This window comes from Aythya marila, assembly GCF_965140915.1.
Source record: "Aythya marila genome assembly, chromosome: 15".
Lineage (NCBI taxonomy): Eukaryota > Metazoa > Chordata > Aves > Anseriformes > Anatidae > Aythya > Aythya marila.
In genome coordinates, this window is record NC_139056.1 from 9,667,849 (window position 1) to 9,668,149 (window position 301).

Here is a 301-nt window from a genome sequence, read left to right on the forward strand (position 1 = left end):
AGAGTTATTACTTAGACATGATGAACTACAGCTGACAGAATATCACACCCTCCTACTTTCGATCCCAAGTTTGCTTTGCACAGCTCTTGAGCAAAGAGCCATTTATGGCTGCATGAAGGAGCAGGCAAAATAATAGCGGGGAAAAGTGAATGCAGTGTTGTTCAGAGGCAGTACTAGTGAGTGAGTAGGAGATGCTCACATCAGTGTTTCTCATACCTAGAATTTAAAGCCTTCAACACTCCTGAAAGGAACTCTCTTATTAAACATGAATGCAGCTTTTCCTTTTTTTTTTTTTTTTTTC